Consider the following 10016-nt stretch of genomic DNA (forward strand, 5'->3'; position numbering starts at 1 on the left):
TGTGTATTTTCTGAAAAAGCAATTCCTCAGCAGTTTGCTTACATATTTACAACACTGTTGAGAATGTTCATAATTATAATCATAGCCACAGAGAGATTGAAGATGTTTAAATTCAGCCTCTGGTCAATCTGAGTGTTCTGGAAGGAAAGGAAATTATTTCTGACTGCATGTATTTCTGCATTTCATATCTTGATATTAATTCATGCTGTGATCAAGCAAACCCTCTCTGGGACTTATTAATGCTTTACATTTACTTTGGGGCTTTTTCTTTGAGGAGGTATTGTTATAGTAAGTAGCTGGTCAGGGATAGGCAAGACAGGAGAGGGCTCTCCCACCCTGTCCCAGAAATGTCAGGCGACATCAAGGGATGGTCAGGCAGTTGTTAATTGTCTCTCTAAAATAATGATTGGTCACAGCCAGTGCTAGGGAAAGGCGGTTTCCCTATGATAGAAAAAAACCTGAAACAGGTGAATGGCAGTTTCCTGATGAGATCTCGGGAGTTGGGCAGTGGGCTCCAACATGCGCATCAAGAGGCAAAACTACAGTTTAACTGGTCTGTGACGTTCCATTGACATTTGACTGGTGAGGGAAGAATGCCTCAAGTGAGCATGCGTACAACTCCAGTAAACACACTGCGCATGCTCCCCTCCCAAGTGCCCGCAGGTCACTGCAGGTGCAAACGCCCACCACCAAGGGAGGAATCGGGGGAGAAGGAACGCAAGACCCCGGAGGTATGCCAACATAGAAAACCACAAGTCAAAAGGTCAAACCACACACTTGTCCTCAAAGTTGCCTGCTTGGCCCTCTTCTAAGTATACTTTCCTTCCTTTTTCTTCCTGCTTGAAAGCTTTTAATACACTTTCATACCTACTCTAAAACTTGCCTCGGTCTTTTCTTCTGCCTTATGCCCCTTCAGTCAGATTCTTTATTCTGAGGAGACAAGAACTGAGATTGCTGCAAACCCATATGGATTTGCTGCTGGTAACAGTATGATTACTTTATTTGAAATGTTCACACCCTCTCATCATATTACAGAAAACAGACAGTATCCATGTAACTGTCCTCTTACCATCCACTTCACTCCCATCTTCCAAAATAAGCAAATTATAGCCCTAAGTGGACATTACGATCAATAAGAAAGGAAGTGGAGGGAAACAGGTTTATATAGTGGGATGAGCACTGGACGACAGCTAGGGAAAATGATATGACACCCTACTGCTGCTAGCCAGAGATGTAATGTTGGAGAAAGGTACATTTTGGGGTCATAATTTCCTTGCCTAGAAAATAAGAAAGGTTGGCCAGATGACTTGTAGGGTCTCTTCAAGCTCAAATTCTAGGATTGGAGTTCAGAGAGCAGCAGAAAATGGCTGTGAGACCCTCTTTGGGGACAGTCTCCCCCACACTGGGGATTCTCTTCTTTTTCTTCTCAGGGAAACAATGAGCACATTGTGAATTATAATAACATTCAGCAGGTCGGGATTTTGTCACCATTGTGAATACAGCTTCCAAAAGGAAAGGGAGAGAGAAAAAAAGACTTAAACAAGAAAAAGAGTTTGATTTAAAAAAGATAAAATTTATACCAAGTTCAAAAACTAAACTGTGCATCAAAATGTACACTCATGGTGTATGGATACATCAAAAAATGAAACAGGGTGAATAATTTTTAAAAAGGAAACAGTATTTATGTATAATCCAAATCAATCTACATGGTGTGTTATTTAAAGGATTCCCCATTCCAGAGTGCTTAGGAAATAAGAGTTTCTGGATGGCTGAGTTTACCCAGATACCTAAAGGTTAGTTAATCTTTTACATTTTGTAATTTATTTTTAATGAGAAACTTTCTAAAGTGTACATTTCCTTGTCTTTTGAGACAGAGTAGATTAAATGGAACATAACATTTCAGCATAATTAGCCCTTGGGAATATAAGTCTCGAGTGCTCAGTTCAAAGTTATAGACTCAGATGTAGACATAGATGGTATGGCTTGTGGGCTGAAGGCTTATAGACACAACTGTGCTCCTGAAATGTGTTTGTGTTTTTGGAATTAGTGCTTTGGAAATTCCCTGTTATCAATCTGCATCACAGTCATTTGCCTGCTTCTTGTAAAGAAAGTGTGGCCTAAGGCTACACCAGCTAAATGAATTCCTGAGGAGTTGAGCATAGCTGCCTCTCAGAACATTAGCGATCTAATTAAGGCAGTCTTCCTAATGACTGCTCTTAGGTCCTTTGGCTCGTAAGCACTGTTCAGTACATGGTTGTTCACATTCTGGACCACAGGCTGTGTGGGCCACCCCTCCTCTCTCCGATGTCAGATGTCATGCCTCTTTATAGCCACTTCCCCTAGTGTTTTCTGCTCCCAGGTCTAGAACTGCCCTAACAGAACAACCCATCAAGGTCCTCTTCCCTTCTGATCAGCACATTAACCAGCTGCCATGTGTTAGTATTTGACTAACACATTTGGCATATTGGCCACTGGATATTCAAGAACCTTGTTGCTAAAGAGGCAATTAAAAGGATTAACAAAAGCCATTATTATAGTTCTATACGTATAGTGTACTTGTAGGGTTATGATATATATTACTCTTTCTTTTCCCCAAATATAAAAGGTTTTCCCTCTATCCAATGGGTTCTTGCTCCAGTTGTCAAGCCAGGCCCCCAGAGTTCGAGGAAAGGGATGGACAGCAGGACAGTGGCGGTGTTGCTGCTCCTTGCAGCAGAGCCTGGTACCCATGGGAAGAAATAACAAGCCCAGGTCATGCAGCTGATAAGAAGAAGCAAATCTGGGATTATTTCACTAATCTTAGGTATAAATTTGCCTCAGCATAAGCTATGAGTTAAAACCAGTAGAATCATTAGAATCACAACAGATTCAAGGCAGCATCTATTAGAATTCATGATGTTTTTCCTTGTTTCCTATTGTTTACTCACAGTCAGGGAAGTATTTGGTTTTGCTGCCTGCATAAACATGATATTGGAATTCTTTCAAACATATTATTTAGTTTCAAGCTGTCGCCCAGTTCTTATTTTTTGTTTATGCGTACTTCAGCTCCGTATAGATTAACTGCAAATTTATTGTATTCTACTACTTGCTTCTTTCAATTTTTACGATGTATTTACTTGGTCCAGAGCGCTAATATAATAATCCATTTACATATGTTTTATAGCATGACTGGCTTTTTAGGTACCAACATATTCTGAAAAGCAAGATTGTTATTTGCATTTATAGTGTCATATAAAAGATGTAGGATTTTATCCATCAGTAAATTTGTTGCATTTTATATTTATTGATATCAATATACTTCTTTCTATCCCTGTGATTTTATACCTTTTGCCCAGAATGTTGGAATATTGCTGATCATGATTTTTGTATTGGTTCTGATAAGTAATATACCATATTTTTATGGGTAACATAGTATTTCTCCTATAAAACCACAGTAAAATCGCTTTCAATCCTTTTAGTTTGATAAAAAGTACTTTATTTTTCCCCAAGAGTTTTTCATAAAATCTCCAGGTACCTTGTATGTGGCGTGTGTTCTGTGTGCCCATTCAGCGTCTTCTGAGTGATGGCTGTGAGCCTCACTTCCACTTCAGCAGCAGGGTGATTTAGAGCTCCTTCTAGCATATCGTGAGAACTGATATTTGAATGAGCTCACAAAATACATGTATGTGTGGGATTTTCCAGGCTCACAAAGGGTCACTTCTCATATTTTATCATCAAACGTCCACCATTATTTTTCCTTAACCAGATACCTTTTATAGTCATGATCCCCCTATAACCTTAGCATTTTAAGTAAGTCATCCACCTGTGAACTATTACCCAAACGAGGAAGAGGAGAAAGGATCATTTGCCGGGGACCATCTTTGTCATCATGTGGTTTGGGTTCTTAAGTAGCCACGATGTGTGAGGACCACTTGCATTTCATGATTTTTGAATTCTTATTTTAAATTCACTTTCGTTGAACAAACTTCTGTGTTTCTTTAACTATTTTTATTTCTGGTTCAAATTCAGGCATGCTCAGAAGAGAAAAAGAGTGGTTTGTTTTTATGATGTTAGCATAACACAGTACAGAACTGTCTCATTTATTTATAGCTTGAGATTTATGCCACCATCTAATTCCAAAAGGAATTTGAGGTGGTACATGGAGATGTTGACTTTGCTCTTATCTGAGCGCCTTAAAATGTAATTTATGCTGGTTGTTGTGTCCCATGTATCAGCCCCTTCTTGGCATTTGGTGATTAATGTCTGTGAATGGAACAAAACTCATACTGAAGGTATAAAACATCCTCTCATCTGTGAGGTCTTGGCAAGCACTGAGAAAACTGCAAGAAGAAATAATTTGAAATTGCACACTGGGCGCAAAAGAGTTGAATGGCTGTTTTGGTTTTAAAGGGGAAGTGTGAAGGGTAAAATCACTTTTATTTTTGAGATGGAGTTTCACTCTCATTACCCAGGCTGAAGTGCAGTGGCACGATCTCAGCTTACTGTAACCTCTGCCTCCTGGATTCAAGTGATTCTCCTACAACAGCCTCCTGAGTAGCTGGGATTACAGGCGTCTGCCACCATGTCCAGCTAATCTTCTGTATTTTTAGTAGAGAACAGGGTTTCATCATGTTGGCCAGGCTGGTCTTGAACTCCTACCCTCAGGTGATCCACCTGCCTTGGCCTCCCAGTGATTACAGGTGTAAACCACCATACCCAGCTGATAAAGTAACTTTTTTGAGACATTTCCACCAGAAAATGGCTAATGCTCCCCTTTGTACTCTCTGTGTAGGCAACCCCCAATCATTGGTGCCCCTCTGGGTTTCTGTCCTGTTGCCTCACTACTGGTGAACTGCAGGAACTAAGTCATGCATTTACTTATTTGTCTTTGCACAATGTCACATGGAACAACTCTGTGACAAAATAAGTTAAACAAGTTTGACATCAGTAAACAACGCAACTTCTGTTTTAATCTCGCTTCTCACATCATCCATTGGGAAGTAAAATAAGGAAGAAGAGGGGGAAGATGAGGATGGAGGAGGAAGGAAGAGCTGAAGTAGACATTTTTGCGTGGTGTTTCATTAGGTGAGTGATTGACCCCACATTTAATTGGCTGGCAGATGGCTCAATGGCTGTTTTTCAACCCAATTGACTGGATGTTTGGGCTCAGCAATTTCTCTTGGCAAAATTGTGAAGCAGTTTTGAAGCTGTCTTCACTGCTCATTCAGTTTCCTTTCCATGCTACCCTCCCTGATACCTTTGTGTTTTCCTCTGGGTGCCTTTCTGGGAGCACAGCCTGCCTCTCAAGGACCCAGGGTGGGACACACAGAAGGGAGAGTTCTAGAAAGAAAAGGAGGACTAGGCCATGCACAGGTGCAAGATCAGAGGCTCCCCTCTGCAGAGGCTGGGGAGCCACAGCCTTCATCACTGGGGTGAGGACCGACAGGCGGTGGATGCTGTGGACGTGGCTTCCTTATTTGCACCATCGAGGGTTTCCAAATCAGAATCACTTATGCTTATTAAAAAGTCATTTTCCTTGCCTCTATTGTGGACCAACTAAATTAAAATCTCTCTGGGAAGGACACTAAAATCTGAATTTTACCAACTCCTTAAGGTGATTTGGGTGGACATGAAATTGGACCCCCAGTGGACTCTCTCTCATCTACACGATCTCTTATGACTCAGCTCTAACCTTTAAAATGCTAAAGCCAAGTGAGTTTGTCTCACTTTATTCCCTGTAAGGAGAAGCCCTGGGCCACAGATGTCCAGCAGGAACTCTCCGAGAACCTTATCCTCATCAACCTTCCTCAGCACGTCATGCCTTGGCAGGCACTGCATGCAGGTGTGGATGGGTCACATTGCCCTCCCTGTGGAGCTGGGAGCAAAACAGTGTGACTCCACTGGGGGCTGGTCCAAATGCGGCCTCGTGATGGACTCCTGCTCGTGGGCACGAGGGCACCAAAGATAGGAGGGGCAGAAGGAGGCTCCCTGCCAATGGGCCCGCCAGCAAGTTCCATGGCAAGGAGAGTGGCAGGATTAGACAGAGGCAGCAAATGGAAATCAGGTCAGGCTGGAGGGAGAACATTCTGGATGACATCATGGTCGCCAGGAAGCTGGGGAAGGGAGCCTGCTTGGCTAGACCATGCAAAGAGTCTGAAAGGGTCAGAGGCAGGGTCAGCCGATCCCAGAGGGAGTGCAGATACTTTCAGAATGACCTCTGGTGCCGGGATTCTGGGGTGCTCTGGGGATGCAGGAATAGCCTGCCACCCTGAGAAACTCGTTGACGCAAAGTTCTAGAAACACAGCCAGCTGTCTGAGGGGAGTCAGGTCCATTTAGGAAGATCCTTTTTTTCCCCATGGCTCACTAAAAACGAAATCTAACTTCATCTCCCTGGGCCTCAGTTTTCTCATCCGTAAGATGTGGGTGTAGATAATCCCCGCAGTATCCTCCAGTCCTCTGTTTCTATGGAAACTAAGCAAAATAAATAACACAGGAAAATATAAAAAGACACTATTAAACAAGATAGAGGAAAGGTAGAATTTTCTGGAGAGGTAAAAGCTTGTTAAGGGCAGAAGGAAGCCTTGAGCATAGAGAAGCTGAGCAGCAGGCCACATGAGGAGCGGGGGTGGCAGGGCTGGCTCTAAGTCCAACACACACACTTTGGATTTGGCCCCATGGGGAAGCCAGGAGGAGGTGAGTGCTCACCGCTTACCCGAGGCTGGCTGAGGTCAAGGTACAAGCAAAACTACTCAAGGCAATCACTGCTCAGGGGATCCTCCAAATAAAATGGCTCATCCGCCTCAATCTGCTTTAATGGCTCCATTGCTGCTTATGTAGCTTTTTTTTTTTTTGAGATGGAGTTTCACTCTTGTTGCCCAGGCTGGATTGCAATGGTATGATCTTGGATCACTGTAACCTCCACTTCCCAGGTTTGAGCAATTCTCCTGCCTCAGCCTCCCGACTAGCTGGGATTACAGGCATATGCCATCACACCCAGCTAATTTTGTATTTTTAGTAGAGACGGGGTTTCTCCATGTTGATTAGGCTGGTCTTGAACTCCTGACCTCAGGTGATCTGCCGTCTCCCAAAGTGCTGGGATTACAGGCAGGAGCCACTGCACCTGGCTGCTTATGTAGCTTAAAAAAAAAAAAATGCCTATGCATTAAAAGGCTTCAGGGAATATTCACTTTGCTCAAATCCTTAGTGACAGTGAGCATCAAGCTTCCAAATGCCAAACATACTGCCCATAGCATGTTTTAAAAGCCTAAATAAATTGAAAGAATATCCAATGTACATGTTCCATTCTGCAACCCCAAGTCCCCTAGTGCCCTCTGGTTCCTCAGCGGGCCTCCTGTGTGTCTGGGTGGAGAGAGTGTCTTTGACCTGTCACAGGTGTGGTGCACTACCCCTAGCTAGGGCCCTCCCAGTCAGGAGGAGGGTGGCTCCTTCAGCAGGGGGACCAGCTCCAGAGTGCAGTCCCAGATGAGTGCCATTTCCAATGCATCTTATTTCCAATGTACCTAGAGACTCCGTCAGGAATGGGACCACCTCATAGAGTCACACACACAACCCTTCTTTTGGAGCTTGGAATGCAGAAAACCCAGCAGCACCAGCTCTCTCTTTAGACAAGGTAACCAAAACCAATTTTAAATCTCAAACATTCCTCTGCACCTTCTGGCAATAGGCATGGATGATCCCTCATTGAGGAATTTGTTCTTATCCATCTTGGGATTGAAGAGACATCCAGGTTGGGCTCCTCACACCGTAGGCTCCCGTTGGAACACAGGAGTGACTTGCAGGGAGGCAGCCCCCATCCCAGACGCTCTGCCCCTATCTCCTGTCTCTGATCCCCAAATGGGTGTGAGAAGAGTGAAATGGGAAGGTCACTTCTCACTGATTTAAAACTCTTACTACAGCACAGAGGGGCTACTTGTACTTTTACAGCAACTGAATAGCCAGTACATCATGTACAGAACACAGGAAACATTTGTTCTTGAATTTTCTTGATCACAGATGGTTCTAAACTAAGGTTGTGGAGCTTATGTAGACCCAGAGCACTCCCTTGCTTGTAATAGACTGTCTTTGGAAGAAAAATGCAGGACCTATTAGGTGTTTTCTTCCTGCTGTGAAAACTGAAAAGCAGGCTTGGTCCTCTTAAAGATTTCACCTCTGTACTGTCTAATTGATCGAGTGTATTTTAATTTTTGTCATCACATCTTTCATTTCCACGTTTATAGTAGGTTCTTTTTCAGTGCTGCTTGTACCTGTTTCATTTCTCCTTGTTTGTGTTTTATGCGGTCTTTTTTCTTGTTAAAAGAAGTTATGCCTCATTTATCTTTTTGAACACATTTAGCCTACATATTTGAAGGTTTTGCCAAAAAATTCTATAAAATTAAGTCTGGAGTAAATTTATATTTTGATGGTTAATTTTGTTGGCTGTCTCTTTTAGTATTAGATTGCATAATGCATCTGTCTCTCTCTCTCAGACTAGAAGATTTGCAATTGCTTCCTCCCGGCCCTCTGAGCCTCTGGGATTAAGAGGTTTCAGAGCAGTTTCAGATGCCTGTTCCACTGTGATGCTGGAGATGGCAGATCCTCTCACTCAGCCAGCTGGCAACGTGGTTTACTGTCACATTTAGATGAAACTAGGAGCTGCTGTCCAAAACGATCTCTCCAGAGGACATTTGCTGTGTTACTTTTTTCCTTGTTTAGTCCCTTTTTGTGATTAGGGAGAGCCCCCTCAGTTCCTGCTTTCAAGCTGCAAGCCTGCCCCCTGCCCTGTGTTTGATGGAGAACTCCTGGTCCCCCTTACCCAACAGAACATTATCTCTTGGTAGCCACTGCCTGCTTCCAGATGTGGGGCCTACTGGGATCCTGGTCTCAGCCACCTCACCATTTTGCATCTCTATTCCATTTCTGGTGCAGGAAGACGTTTGTTTTGCTGATTCTGGCTGAAGTTTTCTGTTCCCTTTTAAAATACGTTCCTGTCATCGCTATATTGCACTTATTACTATATGTGTGACCTCAAAGCGTGAACACTTGGATATAACTCCAAAAATGTGTTTCTGTTTCTGCAAAACTTAATTTTTAACTTATGCAAAATTCTGCTGTGCCTTCGTGCATTTCAAACACTTGTCAGTTCCTAATGTGTGCAGGTCATTGTTCTCAGTTCTAATGGAGCAGTGGGGAGAAGTGTTATAAAGCTTTTCGACTTCCAGATGGTTTCAATTTAATCAAGGTTCAACTCTCGTACTCAACGAACTGTAATGCAGACAATGCCCATCATCTTCTGAACCCAAACCAGAAGGCCTGGTCTGACTGTAATCAAGCAACTTGAACTTTCCAGTCTGTTTCTCCATCTGCAAAATTGTAAGTGTAGAATCTACTACTTTGGGTCATTTTAAGGATTAAATAATATAACAGAAATAAAACACTTAGTATCTGGCACAAAGAGATTAACTATACTTATCTCAGTAGGCACTGTATCAACTTTAAGTATCATGACATTCACACACACACACACACACACACACACACATATATGTATATGTGTCTATATAGAGGAGAGTAGTTTCTTAAAAACTTAGGTTTTTTGTTTCTTTGTTTTGAGATGGAGTTTCGCTCTTGTTGCCCAGCCTGGAGTGCAATGGTATGATACTGGCTCACTGCAACCTCTGCCTCCCAGGTTCAAGTACTTCTCCTGCCTCAGCCTCCCGAGTAGCTGGGATTACAGGTGCACACCAACACACCCAGCTAACTTTCATATTTTTAGTAGAGAGGAGGTTTCACCATGTTTGGCCAGGCTGGTCAAATTCCTGACCTCAGGTGATCTGCCCCCGTTGGCCTCCCAAAGTGCGAGGATTATAGTCATGAGCCACCATGCCCAGCAAAACAAAATATTTTTGTTTTAAATTTTTTTCTCCTTAAATTCTTGTAATTGAACTGTGATGGAATGGGCTTTTCTGCCCCCTAAACCACCGATATTTTGGTGTTTCCTCACCTGGCCCAGGAGGGATTTTTGTAGCAGAATAATGCA

General features: G+C 42.9%; 1 long non-coding RNA gene across 15 annotated transcripts in view; it reads left to right on the forward strand.

Annotated features, from left to right (window-relative positions):
• The first annotated feature begins 661 nt into the window (after positions 1 to 661).
• LOC128932224 (uncharacterized) overlaps positions 662 to 10016 on the forward strand; it is a 161626-nt gene continuing 152271 nt past the window's right edge. For 13 of the 15 annotated variants that reach the window (XR_013536191.1, XR_013536193.1, XR_013536205.1 and 10 more), the window contains exons 1-4: positions 662 to 731; positions 4981 to 5064; positions 7505 to 7610; positions 9219 to 9349. This is a non-coding gene — a long non-coding RNA (uncharacterized LOC128932224). The remainder of the gene's footprint in view (positions 732 to 4980; positions 5065 to 7504; positions 7611 to 9218; positions 9350 to 10016) is intronic. The other 2 variants (XR_013536196.1, XR_013536202.1) reach the window with 2 other exon arrangements.

This window comes from Callithrix jacchus, chromosome 5 (genome assembly GCF_049354715.1).
Source record: "Callithrix jacchus isolate 240 chromosome 5, calJac240_pri, whole genome shotgun sequence".
NCBI classification, from domain to species: domain Eukaryota; kingdom Metazoa; phylum Chordata; class Mammalia; order Primates; family Cebidae; genus Callithrix; species Callithrix jacchus.